At 38.9% G+C, this 19,772-nt stretch overlaps 1 long non-coding RNA gene across 8 annotated transcripts in view; it reads right to left on the bottom strand.

The window, feature by feature from the left end:
• The window catches only part of LOC110259987 (uncharacterized), a 1,024,192-nt gene that overhangs the window by 718,384 nt on the left and 286,036 nt on the right, over window positions 1-19,772 (bottom strand). The window lies entirely within an intron of this gene.

Consider the following 19,772-nt stretch of genomic DNA (forward strand, 5'->3'; position numbering starts at 1 on the left):
AATACTATTCTCCAAAAAGGTAAGTAAATGCTTCAAAGGCATATAGCTAGAGGCCTGCTTGGCTCTTATCTTATGACTCAGAGAGCAGGGGTAGTTTTTTGGTTAGCTCACTTTCTACGGTGGTTAGAGGTACTTGATGAACAGACAATAGATTATATATGTGTCTTAAACTAACAAGATGCACACGTAGAAGGCTGAACCATAATCAAAAACACATACATATTTTAGATTTCCAATAAAATGGACAGAAAAAAAATGGGGTTTTATTTAATGTTGCTACTCCAGCCTTTCCTATCCTCAGGCACAAGGCCTGAGATACTTAGAAATCCAGTTACAGAGCAAACTTAAACCCCTGAGGACACACATTCTTTGGTTTCCCCACTACCCACTTCTCTTCACCTCCCCACTGGGGACAGTTAATCACATCTCCATGTTTATTGTAATCATTCTCTGTATTTAAGTGCACAGATTTAACTTTCAAGGCAACCATTTGCCATTCAAATAATAAATGAAATTGCTTATTATTTGCATATGTTCTAGTTTCCCAAGTGCTTTGCACTTGTTATCTTGTTGAACTGTCACATCTGTGGACCAGGTGGAGATAGATGTTATCACCCTTACTCTAGCGATAAGACTGATACAGAGGTGAAAAAAAATTTCTCAGGGAAATACATTTGAGGTAGACTGTCACCAGGTGATGAAAGGCAAAGAGATGATTTTTTTTTAACTGAGATTCCTATGATGGACACAAATGGGCCAAGGTCAATGAAACTTAAAATATATAATCTATAGATAGATAGAGAGAGAGAGAGAGAGAGAGAGATGATTTCAGGTAAAGTGCATTTTGAACAATTTTTAAATAGCATAAAGTTGGGAGTTCCCATTGTGGCTCAGTGCTAACAAACTCTGCTAGTATCCATGAGGATGGAGGTTTGATCCCTGGGTTCACTCAGTGGGTTACGAATCTAGCATTGCCATGAGCTGCAGTGTAGGTCACAGATGTGGCTGGGATCCCGAGTTGCTGTGGCTGTGGCATAGGTCAGCAGCTGCAGCTCTGATTTGACCCCTAGCCTGGGAACTTCCATATGCCATGGGTGTGGCCCTAAAAATATAATAAAATAAATAAATAGCATAAAGTTAAATTTTTCATAAGTACTTAGAAATCTGGATCTATCTATCACCATTTAATCTAACCTTAGTCTTCCCCTTCCCCGTCCCCAATTTAATTAGGCTGCTTTTTTAATCCATGCTGTATACAATGCCTTAAAGCCAGATTCCACCTAGCCCTAACCTCAGGTACACCTCTCTATCTGTAAGTGGTCTCTTTTCTCTTATTAGCTTTCTAGAAACAATTAAATGCAGAGCTTTCATCTCCTTTTCAGCCCTTGTGCCCAAGCTGCAGGGCTCTGCTCTGCTTGTACAGTCTTCCCCTATGTAAATGAAGCAGAGTTGATCAGTGACATTCACAAAGTCCCTCTATTTCTGCAGTCTCTCCCTACCCCCACCCTTAACCGACTATTTCCAATCCAAGAGTGCTTTCTCCTGGCGTCATTCCTTTCAGATTCTAAGGGAAATTTTCCCCTCCTTTTCTTAATTTCATCTTTGATTAGCAGCTACGAATAGGTATGACAACTTTCAACTACAAAACATTTCTGAAGCCTGTTGCTACCAGTAACACAAAATACAACTTTAAACAACTCTGTCTGATACAAACTGTTCTAGCCAAAGAGTTCCTCAGAACTGACTTCTAAAATGGGTGATATTCTTCCAGAACATAACATTTTATGATAGATTTTTTTCAACAGTGATTGAAATCACTGCATGACCCATTTATCCTTAAAAGCTCAACTTCTTTCCTATGAAGCAGCTCAGCTAAGTAATAATTTCTAGCACAATGATAGTGTAAGGGTCTCCTATGACTTCCAAAAAGTTTAAAGTGTGTGTGCATTTGGTGTTAGAAATCCTCACAGGGTTCTTTTTTAAGGGGAAGGTAGTTGGTAGGTACACATAAGAGCCAGTGAACGGTCAAACACCTTCTGTAGTGGATTTTAGCTTTATTAAGGCTTTTTAACTTATTTCCCTGGAAGATTGTGTGAACGTCATCTACCCTACTTTTCTCCTATTTAAAATGGCAATTATCTGGAATTCAGTTATTTTTTTAGTTCTACGACGTACAAGTTGTTCATTATTTTCCCAGCTCCACCTTCTTGATACCTTACTAGACTCATCTCTCTGCACCCCTAGACCAGTACTAGCCAACCAGGAGCCACATGTGGCTATTTCAATTTCAATTAATTAAAGTAAAATCAAAGTAAAAATTGAGATCTTCAGTTATACTGGCCACACGTGACTAGCTGGTGCTATATGGGGACATTTCCATCATCACAGAAAATTCTACTGGACAGCACTGCTGTAGTTTGTATGCCTCATAAGAACAGGGACTGAATCTATCTTCCCGAAGGCAGCACAAGGGCCTTGAGTTTGAGCGTATAACACAACAACAAAATCTATCTGGGAAGATCCCTCTCTATTCCCAATGTGGGAAGACAGAGAATGGAGCTTTAAAATGAAGCTCTCATTGGGGGAAAAAAAAAAGTGAGAGCCTAGCTAAAATGACAAATGATAAACATGGAATATGGGCAGGAAGAACAGCCATAGTACAAACACAAGCAATGACTGCAAAAAAAATTAATTGTTCACAGAGATTTAATATCCTTTCACAATTGGATTTAATTTTTTTTTCAAATCTGGCTTCTTTATCAAAGACAGCATTCAAATCACTGATCTAACCAGCTCCTAGCCAGAGCTATAACAAAACAGCCTATTACTGGGACTAAAGAGTTCTCCCCAGTTGTTCCTTAATTCAATACTTGACTGAGTTCAATATGCAAAGATGAAACACAAGGTACCTACACACAAAAACTTCTTTATATTAAGGCAGTCCCTAATGAGAAAATGCATTTGACTTTAGGAGTTTACATATAAGTGGTTTTTTAAATAATATTTCCCATTGAAACAGCATCCCATGATGTGATGCTCCAAGAGCAGTCTTCAAAACCAATTTCATCTATCCCAGAGAGGACAAAGACTCTTAGGACTGCATATGTCACTGATTCTGTGGGGAAGTACATTCAAAGTTCTCATCTGGAGTAACTGAGTAGATGACTACCTTATCTATCCTTGCTGCCTTATCTGGGGGGGGGGGGGGTATAGGTGTAGCCTTTGGCTAAGAGGGCAAAATGCCCAGTAGGGCAGGAACCCAGATGGGGAGAAACAGAGACCCCAGAGAGAAGAGGTAGCAGGAGCTCTAAAGTAAAGAGTAGGGTGAACAGAGGGCAGGTGAAAAGCAGAAAAGGGGCATTTGGGAGATGCTAAGGTCAAGGTACAGGGTGGGGAAAAAAGCAGTAAGGGAGGAATGAGAGGGAACATGATTTCCCCCCTTAATGCCTATCAAACTGACATGACCCCCCCCTTCCTCACCACCACCTGCACTGTGATAAAACTCAGTTCTTTTAAGATAAAGAATCCTACTTTGACCTCAAGACTCATTTGGCTCCTCTCTTGTCTCAGCTGTCACCAGGCTACTCTTGACCTCTTCTTCCCAACCACCCTGGCCCTCTCTCTATCAATCTCACACCCCATCCCACCTCAGATTTTCAAACATGCTGAAAGTTTCTTCATTTCCTTCTGGGGTGAATTATTACTTATTCAACCTTCATATTTCAGCTTTTATCTCTTCCACAAGAAAATCCTCCTTGAACCCCTGGGTGAGGTTCAATTTCCCCTATTCCCTATACTTGTAGTATCATGTACTTTTCCCTCACTGCATTTATCAGAGCTGTAATTTTACATCTATTCGTATAATTGTTTGATTAAAGGCTGTTTTTCCCTCTTGAGTCTAGACTGTGAGCTCCAGAAAGGCTATTTCCAGGATCTATTTCTCTCGCCACCATGTTCTTAATGCCTCGTCTAGTGCACGGCACATAATACTCACTAAATATGTATTCAGTGAATGCATGAATAAATGAATGCAATGCAATGAAAAAGGCTGGTTCTCAGACTTTAGATGAGGGGCTTTAAGGGTTAGCCATCCCTGATAATGGAGGAAAGCAAAAAGAGGGGTGATGTTTATCTGGACACCCAACTGTTCATAAATAAGGGTGACTACGAGTGAGGAATGGCCTGTCTTCATTGGAAAGTTAAAATGTTTATGCAAGTCAGTATGTTTTTCCATTCTTTCTCTCAAGCCATTCTCCTTTCCTTTCATATGTGATTTATTCTAAGAGGCTTGGACTGAATTTGAGTGTAATTGAGAAGACAGGAGGTTCTGTCCTCCAACAGAACACACACTTCCTCTCCTTAAAAGAGAAAAATGCTTTAGAAAGCTAAACTGTTCAGAGAACACTCGATTTAGAATTGTCAGGGAAAAAAAAGAATCAAATCAGAAAGTAGCTTCTTCGCTTTACTTTCATGGTTACAATTGAATCACAGAAGATCAACAAAATAAATGTGCCTAATTGTATCGCTTGCAGGGCTTTCATGACAGGGAGCACTTGTCTTCCTAAATGGAATTCACTCTAATGAGGTTAGCCTCCCAAGAACCTACTAGTGTTGATGCTTGGTGCTTCTGACCCTAAGGGGTTAAAATGGAATGTGGCAACTTTTTTCATTTTGTTATGTCCTGCTAAAGTCAAAAAGAATTGCTTGTAAAGGCAGAAAATGTCATCGTTTTGCACTTGCTCTGACCTCAGCATCTAAAAATACAAAATGCTGGAATTTCTAAAGCAGGTGACTTGGAGGGGGAAAGAAACTTAAAGAGGGCTAATTGTTTAAGGTCTAACTGTAGTCCACAGAAGACAGAATAAAGAGGTGTCCCTCCAAGTGACCTAGCCTGCATAAAACTAGACACACAATTCATTTGAAAGACTTTTTGTCTCTGCATTTTTTCTCTATGTTTAAAGAGAAACATCTTATGTTCAGCACAATGGACAATAGTATCATCTTAGCTACTTCCTTTCTATAAATTGGGTTAATTTTACTCTCATTCTCAATTGGAGCACACAGAGGAATTTATGTTGCTCATCAACCTTTGCTAGAAGCCCTTATGTCTTGGAGAAGTTACTATCTCCTGTTTGAAGAAGAGCCACATGTCAAGGCCAGAGAGGGTGGGTATAGATTTAGAAAAGGCTGCACCTGTGGGTGTACAAACCATTGCTGCTACCTTGGTCTTACCTTTCACAGTTTAACTTTTCTCCTTTGAGATGTACTCCTTAGTTTAAATATACATTTCAAAACACTTCCTTTGGGTTCTAGTGTGAAGGAAATTGATCACTCTTCAAGTGTATGTTTTTAATTGACTTCCTTCTTCCTGGCTAGGAAATTAACTTTCAGTCCTCTTTTATTTGATCTGTTAAGCACGTTATGTGACACCTTTCCAGACAACAAGATTTCATGAGACCCTAAATGCCATACACTTCACCCGACAGAAGCTCCACATTCCCACATAACTTTTAAAGACATAACAATCAAATTTACAACTGAGTTCTAGCTGCAAAGCATATTGGCTGACATGAGTGTCCATAATATATTGAGTCGGCTACTGTCTCAGTTCTCCCTGCCAGCTGCAAGGCATGCTTTAAAAATCAACTGCCCTCTCCCTATGCAGAGCTGCTAGAGGTGGGTATCTAACACCCAAACTCCAAGGTGTTTATTTTCAGCCTCATATCAGTTGTTCTTATTTCCATTAACAGTGAAATCTACTGTTTGAACTGAAAAGCATCATTGATGTCTCAGAACTCTGCCTGAATATTTCACAGTCCACTGCAAGAGGCTGTTGTTGTTCGTGCTGGTTGTTTGCCAAACTGCCACCTGTGCAACCAGGTCAGTGACCAAACAGGTGATAATGTTCTCACAGTCCCACAGAAAACACACCCAGCACTCAGATTGCCACACTGCAATTCCTTGACTTCAAGTGCTTTATGGATTTTCCTGTTGTTCACGTGGTCAGAGTCCACTGTGAGGAAAACAAGCTCTAGAATACCAGCTCGCAGACTACGGAGGTAGGGCTCACTTCTCCGAAGAAACCCCTCCTTCAAATCCTGGTACATTGTATAGGTATGACCTCCAGGGGGTTACTGTGCCTACAATAGCCTATCTTCCTAAGGAAATTTCCTAGATTTTCTTTGAATATACTCTTCATTGGGGGAAATTTTGTGACTCTGCCCTCTTGGATTTTTCTGTGTTGTCTCAACCAATCCTAGGAAAAACTTGGTGACACCACACACACACACACACACACACACACACACACACCCACACCCCTTGTTTGCACATCTATTCAGACTTCCCCGAAGACAGAAGAATTTTTCATGGGAAAAAAACTTCTCTTAGTAATCAATTTTCCTGGAATGAATTAAATTAATTAGCATCCTCTTCCTCAAATGTTGTTTCCTTTTTTTAACTTTTCTTTTTCTTGCCAACATTCTGTCCTATTATCCATTTTTATGACACAAAGACTTTTTTTTTTTTTGCTCTCCTATCTTCTTTTACTATAATTTCCATTCTTGTTTCCATCTATCACATCATGTATTCAGTTTGATTTTTAAATAGATCTTATAGTATCCTGGGGACAAAGGATCAGTTGGGGAACAGGGACAGGGTTTCCCCTTGCATGTTTTTAAAAAGAAAACATGAAACCAAATGAAAAGTACAAGATCTGTTACTTTAGTCCTTTGGTGATTTTCCCCTGACCAAGTGTAATACTTCTAACTTCCTCCCTCCTTGGCTCTCACTGAACTGACACACTGCAGGTGCCATGGTTTAGATTTAACAATGAAAACCCATTTCTTTTCTAGTTCCGCAGCAAAGACATCACAAAAGATAGAGTTATCATGAGCTAATTACAGTCCTTGAAAATTACCTTTGTGCTTTGCAAATATGCATTTTTTTCTTTGCTGGTGATGAAGAAGTTGGCAGTTTAAATAAAAAACACTATTTAAAGTAACAGAGTACAGTTATATAACCTTTTCACATAAATCACACAATAACTCTTTGTGCTTTGTAAAAAAAAAAAAACTGCAGTGCTTGTTAAGAAGATTTATTTATATAATAATCTATGCAAAGGACTTTTTTCCCTTTTTTGAAAGTGGGATGTTCTTTTTTTTTAACCTCTAGAAGTTGCAGACTAGAGGGCAGGAATATCCTCCAATCACCATTTTTAGTTGCACACACTCTAGCTACTAAAGACTCCAGTTCACATAGTGTTTTGGCATGACCACATCTTTATTTCTAAGCGTACAGAAAACTTAAGGAATAGTCTGTGCCTGCTAAATAAATAAAAATGTAGAGTCAAAATCCAATCCAGTATAAGGATTCCTTTGCATTCACAAGTCACACCAAGACCTGAGACAATTTTTCTCAGTTTTTCAGATATATTACTGTGGGTCCCACTGAAATCCATGCGACCGCTGAGGCTGAAACCTAGAGTTTCTCCAGTGATTCTCCATGGGATTTTTCCACAGGTCTCTGTTCCCCTACTCAGCTTCCTTCCCATGTTTCTTTGCTCCCTTTCACCTTATTCCCTAATTTAAACCTAGAAACAATAGTCTTTCATTATTAAAAAGCTGTCCCTACCATTTAAAAACATCCCCCATAGAAAGTGTCTTAACTTCAGAATGATCTTTTCACTGACCAATCCACTGTGAAGAGCCAAGGCCATACATAAGTGACTAAATGCTAAAGCTTGGCTCAAACTGACCCACTTAATCCTCAGTCCAAAGGATCACTTCAAGAAGAGTGATCCTTTCACGGAGATAAACCTAGTTGAGGCATTTAATTGGTCAAATATATCTATTCTAACTCTTGCTGAACAGTGGGGTTTCTGAAGACAGGGAAACCCACAAGGGCTTTCTTGTGTGTCCTTATCTTTCACTGAGATGCTGACCTAACTTTTAAAAGCTATCACCATGGAAAATTCTGGGCTTCTCTCCAAAACCAACCAGTAGGAGGTGGCTCTCTTAATCAGTGGCTGTGTTCCGTCTTTATATAAACAGGTTAAGCCAGCTGCCAGAGCCTCTGCGACTAATTCCAGCTCACATTACCCTCGGCTGGAAAGATGGGCCTGAACCAAAGCTGCTTTAGGAAAGCAGACAACTCTCACCTCTCCCAGGTTATAGCAAAACACCTGGTACGAGTCACCAGCAAACTTATTTTTGTTCCTCAGGATCGTTAGGTGGGATTTGATTAACTGGAGAGACATCCTCCCATTAGCTAATCCATGAAGGGCTCTCATTGCCTGGGATGGAACTCAGAATGACGGTTTGTAGAATCAACAGGCATGACTAAAAGTGAAAAAGACACTGCTAACAAAATCTGTTACCTTCCTCAGACATCCACTTCTCTACTTTGACCCTGAGAATGTTCCTCAAAATGATGTTACCCTAAAGTAGCAACAAACGACATGGAATAAAGCCTAAATAACTAGAATAATAAAACAGGCTTCTGAGCTATACTTATAGATGTTGGCCAAAAATAGTCATGTCCATGTGCCTATGAAATGTGAAACTTGATCATGGTTCAGTCATTATACCAGAAGCATTAAAAGAAATAAGGCAAACAAACTGAAACTTTCCCATGCAGTATGTTCTTATGTTAGTGAAGAATTCTGCTTACATTAATCAACATAACAGTAATAATTAGAAATTCTGAACCTCACACCCGAAAAAAAAAAAAATGCTTTTGCAGAGAAAGTCTTTTAACATGCTATCACATTGATTTAAAATCAGTGTATTAAGGCCATTGGTCTATAGATCAAGCCATATCTGAATGGCTCAGAATAATTTTTCTCTCTTTAGCTACCAAAATTGAAAGTGAAGTATGTTAAGTCCTTCTGCTGATTTTATTTTCAAAAACATACAATAGCTACTGCAATTCCAGGAGGATTCCTCTGGTTTTTATTTTGACAGCATAACACTCCACTCATGGGACTTGAGCTTTTCAGGTGTTAAAGAGAATTTGCTATAAGAAAATGATTATAATAGGATTGAATGTAATTGAAAGTCAAGGTACAATAGCCATACAGTGTATCACGGAGAGTGTCAAAACTTGCAGTGAGGGTGGAGTGCCTTTTGCTAAGTAAACAAAAAAAGTGGAGAGAGAAGAAAATATTCTATGCACGACAGGATCTACAAGGTTGGCCAACCTGATAAGCCTGCCACACCGCAGTGGGATCAGACCCACAGGTACTACAGCGCTTCCCTGGCAAGAGGGGCCATGAATAGTTGCAACCTCCCCACCCCACAGAAATGTTTTGAAAACAAGTTATATAATAACCTGAATTCTTGTCTAGAACTTGACAGGCAATAACCATAGGCCATCTAAGGCTCCAAGAGGGAAAGGCCCATCCCTGAGTCACTGCCCTGGCCCTTCTAGTCCCAGGAACTAGTGTCACTCTGAGTCCATTCACGCCCTTGCTAAGGTTTGCCAGCACGGGTGGGCACGGTACACACCAGGTGAGAACTGGCCGCTCCCCGAGTGCTTCACCCCTTTCCTTGACAATGCCATTCTCTAAGAACAATAGGTTTATCAAGCATGTGAATGCTTTCCCGGAGACAGGCCCGTGAAGAATGCAAGTATCATAACTATTTCAGGCATCATAAAATAATTATAAGCTCTCAAGATCAGAACTTGGTGCAGAAGTGAGCGCGTAACAATGAATGTTTGTCCTCCTCTCTATCATCATAGGGCCTTCCCTTCCCCTAACTGGCTTTCCTACCATTCAGTATGTCACGTGGCTATCTTGATCATAATTTTGATTAGTAGCTACGTTTTGGTTGACTCCTATGACTCCACACTTGGGCAGAAGCAGGACCTGAAGTTTAAGGCCAGATTCGTCTTAGAGAAATAACATTCTTTTCAATCTTTGCTGCTAGTTCTTTACTGCTGTGACCTCCATAACAGCCTTCGGAGAAGAGCAACATTAGTGCAGGCAGGACCAGGAACTTACTACGGCCGCTATTAGCATTAATATTACGTACGCACATATTGTACTTCCCAAGCATAAATGTGATTTATGAAACAAAACACCATGGCAAATGACATGCATGGACCTGTGAGTCAGGTTTTGAGGTGCTTTTTCTCCACACCAACAGCATTTCTACTTACATTCGCAATATGTATTGGAAATTTAAGTATTACTATCTTATTTTTTTTTTATTAGGAAGCGGTTTTTTTCCCAATTTTTGCTGCTTCCAAATCATGAACAGGCATTTCAGCAGATTCATATCACTTAAGGAATCTGCTCTCCTCCTTTCTGCTTATATCCTTTGTCTTTTTTAAATTTGGGGGGCACCAATATGTGCCATTTGTTCCCCTCTGTGCTTTTATTTTATGCTTTTATTTCTATGCTAGCCAATTCTCTAGACATAACCATATAAAGGATAATAGTGAAAAATAATCTAAAATGTGAATAAATATAAACATCTATATTTATGTTTTAAATATATATATATAATATATATAATATATAATTATATAAATTATTTATTTTAAAATATATATAAATAAATATATATAGTTATAAAAATAAATATAAACCAGGCCTATGGTTATTGCCTGTCAAGTTCTAGACAAGAATTCAGGTTATTATATAACTTGTTTTCAAAACATTTCTGTGGGGTGGGGAGGTTGCAACTATTCATGGCCCCTCTTGCCAGGGAAGCGCTGTAGTACCTGTGGGTCTGATCCCACTGTGGTGTGGCAGGCTTATTTTACTTTTATTTCCATGCTATCCAACTCTCTAGACATACCCATATAAAGGATAATAGTGAAAAATAATCTAAAATGTGAATAAATATAAACATCACTAGTCAGCCAGCAGTGGATGGCTTATCTAATTTTTGAAGTTGAATCGGGCATTTGGAATATGTTTTTATACATATATTTGAATATATGTTTTCAGTGATTTGGAAATTAATAATATTTTGCCATAAATTATGATATCACTCTAAGACGATTGTTTTCAAGGGAATCATAAAGCCACTCTATTTAGAACTCCTTGCCCCCTAGACCCATGACAGAAGACCACCCTACAGCAGCGATATTATCACCTCTACAAAGCAAGCAATCAACTAATTACATGTTTTGATCTCTCTTAGAACTTTCATTTATTCTGCTGTGTTAGAGCAAGCTGTACAGTGACAATCTCGGTAGGTACTAACTGTGAAGGTACACTACTGACAAAACCAATTTGTATGACCCAATATAGAAATTCAAACATTCACTGTAACTTCCTCTATAGACTTTCTGATTGTTTGTTACAGCCCTTTCAATGTGAGCATATTTCTTTCAAACCTGCATCCCCATGCCCCATATAGGATTATACTATATTAAACACAAACATGACTTCCATTTCAGAATCCTTAATAAAAAAAGTTCTGTTATAAGCCACTTGTTTCTTTGATCACAGTTCATCTGGTGTTCTTTCATGCTCCATGAACTTTAACCTCAGTTAGTTTTGCTTTGTTCTTTATGCACATTCTCATTGCTAAGAATTCTTACCTGCCAGTTCTTCTATCATGGGCAACCCACCAATCAACAGCGGCCAAATATCCTCCTTCACTTCCTTCACCCTCTCCAGGAAAGTGCTCTCTTCTGAGAAATGTGTCCAGTCAAAAGCAAAATCAACTTGAATTTGTACATTGTTTTGCATTTTAGAATAGCATGACCTGGATATAATAATGGATTTTAGTCTCCAAATTTTAAAATGAAATGCCCATGATGTTATATTTGTGAAGATCTGTTATCATAATACTTACATAAATATTCCAGATATTCCCCTTTTGGTCACAAGTAAAAATGCTATCCTCCACCCACTATGAACTTAGATAAAACCGTATGACCTATATTAGCCAATGAAATAATTAAAATACAATGCATAGTTTGTGATCATGACCAGTAGCTCCCTCTCACCCTCACCCCCTACAAGTTGCATTGACTTGAAGCCCAAGTACATCTTTGGGGTTGTTTCTTACCACAGCATAATCTTTATCATCCTGACTATTTAAATTATAGATGGTAATCTGTCCTATCACTTAGTATCACTGCAGAGCTCATTTTCATAACATTGCTGCTATATTCTGAATGAACATGTCCATGAGGTTATATTTATGAAGATTTGGTATCATAATAATATCACAAATATTCTAGATATTCTTTCAAGCATGTTTTATCACTTATTTTCAAGTATTTTTTTTTAGGTTACCACTTTCAAGTCTCAAATGGAAAACCCAAAACCTGAAGCAAGAAAGTGGTTCCATCAGCATTTTCCTAGCAATCATTTCTAGAGGCACAATTAGGATCTGATGTCTGGCTAGTGCTGTCTTCTCTGAACTAGAAATTACCAAGAAATGCAGGTTAGAGGTATGATCATAGAAGCATAGATAATAAATTCAGTTAGAGGTATGGTCATAGAAGCATAGATAATTAAAGCAGGAAGAGCCTCAGAGCTCACCTGATCCAGGCACCTTATTTTAAGAGGAAGATACTAAGGTCAGTGGGTTTAAGTGAGTGTCTTGACTAAGACCACATGCCACCTAGTTAGAGACTGGGGATTACAAAAACTCAGGTCCCTTATGACAGTGTTTTTTGCTTTGTTTTGTTTTTCTTTGATAAAATATAAACACCCAAATGGAAGAAAACTTCTTGAAGATTCTGAGAACATATAGGCCTATTCTCACATCTATTCCTAGATATCAGATTAAGAAATTTAACCCATAATCTTTGGATATATCTTTTAGACTTCACTATATTGTTATAAAAATGTTTTGCCTGGAAAACTGGATAAACATGCAGAAAGATGAAACTGCACCCCTATCTAACACCACTCAAAAAATTAACTCAAAATCAATTAAAGGCTTAAACGTAAGACCTAAAATCACAAAATTCTAGAAGAAAACATGGGGAGAAAGTTCTTTGACATAGGTCTCGGCAATGATTTTTTTTGGATCAAACACCAATCAAGCAACAAGTGCAAGAATAAATAAGTGAAACTCCATAAAACTAAAAATCTTCTGCACAGCAAAAGAAACACCCAGCAAAATGAAAAGGCAACCTACAGAATGAGAGAAAACATTTGCAAACCACGTATCTGATAATGACTTAACATCCAAAATATATGAAGAATTCATACATCTCAATAGGAAAAAAGCACAAACAATCTGATTTTAAAATGGGCAGAGGACCTGAATAGCCATTTTTCCAAAGACGACATACATATATGGCCAACTGATACATGAAAAGATGCTCAACATTACTAATCATTAGGGAAATACAAATCAAAACCATAATGAAATATCACTTCATAGCTATTAGACATAGCTATTATTATCAAAATGGCAATAGTTAACAGATGTTGGCAAGATGAGGAGAAAAGGGAACCTTGTACACTGTTGGTGGGAACATAAATTGGTGCAGCCACTTTGGAAAACAGTATGGAGGTTCCTCAAAAAATAAAAAGTAGAACTACCATATGATCCAGATATCCCACTTCTGGGTATTTATCCAAGGAAAACAAAAACATTAATTCAAAAATATATATGCATCCCCATGTTCACCTTAGCATAATTTACAATAACCAACATATGGAAAAACCTAAGTGTCCATCAAGGGATGAAAGGGTAAAGAAGATGTGCTCTATATATACAACAGAATATTTTTTCATTCATGAGAAAGAAAGGAAGACTGCCATTTGCAGCAAAAGAGATAGACCTTGAAGACATTATGTTAAGTGGAATAAGCCAAAAAAACAAATAATGCACATCAGTGATATATGGAATCTAAAAAAATCCAAACTTGAATAAACAGAGAGCAGAACAGTGGTTACCAGGGCCAAGGAGGTAGAGAAAATGGGGAGATGGTCAAGGAATACAACTCCCCAGTTAGAAGATGAATAAGTTCTAGGGGTCTAATGCACACACTGTGATTATAGATAAGAGTATAAGAGTAGATAACAGTATTATAGATAAGAATGCTGTACTACATACTCAAAAGTTGCTAAGAAAGTAGATCTTAACTGTTGTCACAACAAAAAAGAAATGGTAATTATGTGACATGATGGATGTATTAGCTAAAACTACAGTGGTAATCATATTGCAATAATATACAAATGTATTAAAAATGTATTAAATTAGTATATATCTAAAAGTTACATAATGTATTATGGCAATTATATCTCAATAAAGTTGAAAAGTTTTGCCTTTGAACTAGTAAAATGACTATTAAAATTAATTACTGAAATGAAAACAAAAGAAAAAATAGAGGTCTTCTTGAACTTCCAATCCCTAAAAACCCTTGGATCCCAGTTAAGAAATACCACACTGAGAGTCTCTCAGCAATGTGATGTTGGATTCCCTCATCTTTGTATCTACAGTACCTAGCCCAGCATGTGAGACAAAATAGGTGTTAATGCGTATTTGTGTAACAGATGTTTCTCTTTTTACTATTCTTTTCAGCATATAATGCTGAAGTTAGAAATACACTGATGCTGACTCTGTTAATGAATCACATAGGTGACAAAGGTGATGAGCCATCCCCATACCAATCTAATTGATTTCTTTGTAGATACTCATATGAGACACTGAGAAAAAAAGAAAGAATAAAGACAGGAGTGTATATTTAACAAGTTAGAGGAAAAGGTCATTGTCTTCAATGAGTATAAACACTACCTCCCAACATACACACACTCTAATTCCAAACCTGCCATCTATACTAACTCTGGAGATTGTCTTTATCCAAAAGGCATGTTCTCATCCTCCAGTACAGTTAGTTACTATCCAAGATGAAATTCCCTGTCCCAAGATGAGAACATAAACACTATGGTCCAGACACCATATATTGACTGGTTCTATGTCTTCAGAGAAAGAAACAAAATTTTACAAATCTAGAAGCAAGTTGCTTGGGCTTTTTAGCTCGAAAACAGTAAAGGAAGGCTTTGAACCCAAATCTAAGAGCAAAGAGAATAACAGAATTATCCCTAAAACATTTTCTGCAAAGCAGCCTCGTTGCATTTCCCATCAGATGCAGCTCTTGGAGGAACCACCACATGACCAGGAGGAGACTGGTTCAGAAGATTATCCCTGGCACTTCATTCTCATTCTTCCCAGATCAATAGTGAAAGGACAACTTAGAAGAGAAGACTGAAACTCACTCTCCTGGCTCTCATCATCTAATTCTTATGTGAGGGAAGGTAAACTCAGTCATTAGTCTAATGGGAATTCAGACTTTTGCTGTTCTGGAACTATTTAAAGGCCACTTTCTGGTTTCTGTGGTAAAGTACCTTGAAGTCCTACTTGTAGGTGTAAGTAGGAGGGAGTTGAATTGGCACACACAAAAAAGCAAGAGAGGTTATCAGTCTCTAATCCACCTTTATCAGGTAGAAAGGAAGCTTCGAGGCTTAAACCAAACTATCTTTGGAGACTCGGTTTCCAAAATTTCCTGTAATTCACCCTGCACGAGCCCCTAGGAGGACTTCCAACAATACAAATAGATGCCTTGAATCAGGATGGTGATATGAGTAGGTCCCTCTCTACTCAGTAATTTTAACATTCCTCCTCCTCTTGAGACTACCTTCCTATTTCTCTGCACAGATTCAAAGAAATTGGGATGGAGTCAGGTGGTGGAATTCATTAGAAGTCACAAGTGATTTAAGTACCTCAGTAAGAGAAATTGATTAAAAAAAAATAGAAGTTTTCCACAATGAAATGTTAGATTTAAAAAATAATAAACTGTATTTTTAAAAAAATCCATCTCTTCTCTGCTATTATTAAAAGGAAGTTAAAATAGTCATTTGGACTCCAAACCATTCTTGCAGACCTGGCATTTCCACTTGTTCTACTATTTGATCTCCACTGCAGTAAGGAAGCACTTCACAGGTGTACTCTTTTCGCAAACAATCTTATTTTCCTAGCACTTCCTTCTAATGGATTTCCGCACAACAAATTTATCAAGACATTTTAACACAGGCTGCCTTTCATGTGGTGAAAAGGAGAGACCCTTAAGGAAAGGAGAACAGCCAGGAAGCAAACAGATTTATGCTGGAAGCAAGAAAAAGGCAAAGGACAAGGAAGAAATTCAGGAGACCTGGGTTTGGAGGAGCCCATCAACAGCCAACCACAGAGGCCAGGAGCTCCATGAGTACAGAGCCAGTAACAACCACAACCATAACAACATGGCTTGTTCCTCCCACTGCCAGGCTTTCTGTTAACCTAAACTCCTTAAACTCATTACAGCATTCATGATAACCCTATAGGTGCTATTATCACACCTATTTCATATACCAGGAAACTTGGGCTTAGAAATATTGCTTGCTTACTTATGCTTAAACACCCAGTAAGTACAAAGAAGGAACTTAAAACTAGTCTGAACATTATGTGCATACTTAGTTGATAACCCTAGTACAATGGAAAATTCATTAGATCTGCAGGTTCGTGGATGAAACTAAGGAGTCCATAAATCCTCTGAAACTGTACAAGAAATAAATATGCGTAGTTTTGTTTTTCCAGAGAAAGTATCCACAGGCTACATTAGATTCTCAAATGGGTTTTGTGGTCCAGAATGGGGACTGTGCTATACAGAATGTTCATAGGCTGGTTCCTGTAGCTTCTCCCTAGCTGTAGGATTTTGCACTGGCAGTGAATAACCTCTGAATCCACATTTCAGATTTCTAAGGTCTCTTCCATATTTAAAACACAATAGTTCTGTTATCTAAAATGTCCTAAAGAATAGTCAAAAGAAGCAAATTTTCCTTCCACCTTTTGTGACCCCTCCCTACCCTACACACACCCCTCAAATTTACACTCCTAACCCCTTCTAGGTCATCTGTGTTTGTCACTCCCATAATCAGACAAAATACGTCCAACTGCCCCAAGCATTCTTCATAGCCTTTCTAAACACTGGTTATGTGATGCATGGAGTATGAGTCAGGCGAGGGGGAAAGGGGCCTCTTTTTAAGTTTATATGTAACTGTGAGAGTTTTCAAGCATGTGCTGGCATGCCAGCCCTGTGTTTAAAAAAAAAAAAAAAGGCAAAAAAATGTTAATAATAATGTTTTTCTGCTCAAAGGGGGTTCTGGGCGATCAGAACCCTCAAGAGTGGTATGTTTAATGAGAAGGATGTACGTGCTCGGGGGCTTTGATGGGGGTCGGGGGGCATTATAATCCGCAACCATTTCTCCACCTTAAATCTCTGCTACAAAAAGGTTCTGCAGCCTCATTCCCCTCTGAAGTCAAAAGCTCTGGTTTAAATTCCTTACTTGGAAGGTCATTCATTCTCTCATAGCCAAAAAGCTTGTTTGCTTTTGTCTTCCCACTTGCTTTCAAATGAAAATATCAGACCACAGGCCATCTTACTTCCCCAACCCAAAACTTAATTACATCATGTCCAGGAGTGAAGGTTGTTGAAAGTTATTAATGCAGTAGTTGGGAACATTGCATTCCAATAGCCTTTACATTCATGCTCAGATGCTTGCTCTCAGCCTGACCTGACTAGTAGCTCTGGATGGTGGTAGGCAAACATCATGGCCACATTTTGTCCAATTTAGTCTCTCACCATGCTCATTCAAAAGCCCACTGTCAAGTACATTTTCATTATCATAAAGTGTATTTATTTATTTCCCAATGTTTGTCAGCATCCCCTAGAAGCTTTTAGAAGGGAATTTCTTATTCCAACCATTCTATCAACCATTCTGCCAATTCCAACCATTTCTGTCTATCAGCCATTATTTCCACTGCCTTGTGTTTCTAACAGATCTTGAAATTAGCACTATGTTTCTGTTTGCCATGTGTGACATACTCATTGGTGGTAACACACCAAGTACATCAGCTGGAGGACAGACTGCAAGTCATACATGACCTGGATACCTATCCCTGTCACTAAGCAGGACTTCAGCCTCAAGCCTGAGAATCACATGTGTCAGCAAGCTGTAGCTCTGGAAAGAAGAAATAAAAGCCAACGGAGTTCTCACTGTGGTGTAATAGGATTGGTGACCTCTCTAGAGTGCTGGGACACAGATTCAATTCCTGGCCTGGCACACTGGGTTAAGGATCTGGCAGGTCCCAACTGTGGCTCAGATCTGATACCTGACCTGGGAACTCCATATGACATGGGCAACCAAAAAAAAGAAGAAAATTTTTTAAATAAATAAAGCCCAATTGTTTGCGGCAGGGCTTTGCAGATGTGGGGGCAACAGTGAGAGCTTAAAGCACTTTTAGGTACCTTTTTAGAAATAGATTTTATTTTTTTTTTCACCAAATTAAGGCACCAGTCCAGATCCATAATCCCTCGATATTTAGGGTGAGGTGGGAAATTTCTAGACGTGAACCTATAATCATCCAAGATTCTCTGTGTTGCAACTTAGAGCCCCTCCAGACATGGGGACAAGCTTGGGGGTCAAGCCTTCATGGAAGGGGTGACATACTGATCCTGCAACAGAAAATAAGAAAAAGTATCAGAGCACAGTGCGACAAATTAAATATTTTAAAACTTGGACCTTCCCAACGTTGTCTCTGTGAGGATGCAGATTTGATCTCTGACCCTGCTCAGTGGGTTAAGGATCTGGCGTTGCTGCAAGCTGCAGTGTAAGGCACAGATGTGGCTCAGATCCAGTGCTGCCATGGCTGTGGCACAGGCCACAGCTGCAACTCCAATTTGACCCTGGCCCAGGAACTTCCAAATGCTGCCGATGTGGCCAAAAAAAAAGAAAACAAACAAACAAACAAACTTGGTCATTCATCATAGATTGTCCACGAAACTCTGTTTTGGGCACTTTAGGAAAGTGTACTTCCCATAGGCATGGAGAAGATCAGGATAGGATATTACAAAGTACTGCCAAGAGACATCATAGTTAGAACTCAACTGCTGCAACGATGGGCACAGGCTGACTTTGGAGACAGATGGATCTGGTTTAATTCTGGCATCTCTCCTCTGGAGCTGACCTCTGGAAAGGATTTTAGTCCCACCCATGTCACCTCTTCTGCAGCCCCTTGTTATGTGCCCCTTACACCTGTTTCTCTTAGTGATCCAAGCCTGACCTCCTCCTCTAGATTCCTCCAACACTCCACCTGTATGTATTGTTACCACTGCCTGACACACTTCTCCATGTCTGTTTGCTTTGTGGCATATTTCTGTGTAAACATGCAATCAGCCTGCTTCATTGGATTCCAAGTTTGATGGGGGCAGGCGTTGCCCCTCCTCTTTTTTTTAGGGCCACACCAATGGCATATAGAAGTTCCCAGGCTAGAGGTCAAATCAGAGCTGCAGCTACCAGCCTACACCACAGCCATAGCAACATGGGATCCAAGCCACATCTGCAACCTATACCACAGCTCATGGCAATGCCAGATCCTTTAACCCACTGAGCAAGGCCAGAGATTGGACTCACATCCTCATGGATACTAGTTGGATTTGTAAAGGGCCCATTTTTTGTAGCATTGTGTCCTTAGCACCTGGAATCATCAGTATTTTTTAAATAGTGTTAAATAAACAGACGTTCTCTAAATGTCTCTATTCTTTCTATAGAGTGGAAATTAGAAAGAAACCTGCTTTTAAGTGCCACAGGAGTTAAACGATGTAGTACATGTAAATTCCTAATAATAATGCCTAGAACATAGAAAACACTCAATAAACATGAGTTGACATTAATATTTAGAACATTAGTTCAGAGCTTAGGGGCCTTCCCTCAATCTGCTGAACTTATGTGCAAACTGTGTGTGTACATTTTT

This window comes from Sus scrofa, chromosome 1 (assembly GCF_054392235.1).
Source record: "Sus scrofa isolate SSC_HxYL_T2T_F1_AM1 chromosome 1, Sscrofa_HxYL_maternal_Yorkshire_Landrace_v2.0, whole genome shotgun sequence".
NCBI classification, from domain to species: Eukaryota; Metazoa; Chordata; class Mammalia; order Artiodactyla; family Suidae; genus Sus; species Sus scrofa.